This window comes from Morone saxatilis, unplaced genomic scaffold (genome assembly GCF_004916995.1).
Source record: "Morone saxatilis isolate NCDOM2014 unplaced genomic scaffold, NCSU_SB_2.0 Contig17, whole genome shotgun sequence".
Taxonomy (NCBI): Eukaryota; Metazoa; Chordata; class Actinopteri; family Moronidae; genus Morone; species Morone saxatilis.
Genome location: NW_023339729.1, coordinates 2,306,270 through 2,306,551, shown reverse-complemented (window position 1 = coordinate 2,306,551; position 282 = coordinate 2,306,270).

Below are 282 nucleotides of genomic sequence, written 5' to 3'. Positions count from 1 at the left end.
CTCTTTCACACAGACGTGCCCGGCGTTACACCACCTGTTGTTTATGATATATAATTTGTTGTTTAGTAGGGTAGACACAGAGCAAAGCAGAGTCAGGGTGCTGCTATTGTGCATGTTGACTCTCTTGAAAGGTTCTGCCACACTAAATGGAATAGAACCTTAACCCATAAGAACCCAGAGCCATTTCTCCTTGAAGGTGCATTATGGGGGATTTGCCACAGACCAAGAGGAACTCATAGAACATATTTCTGATGGTTGTTTTTTTAAATACTACCCCTAAAT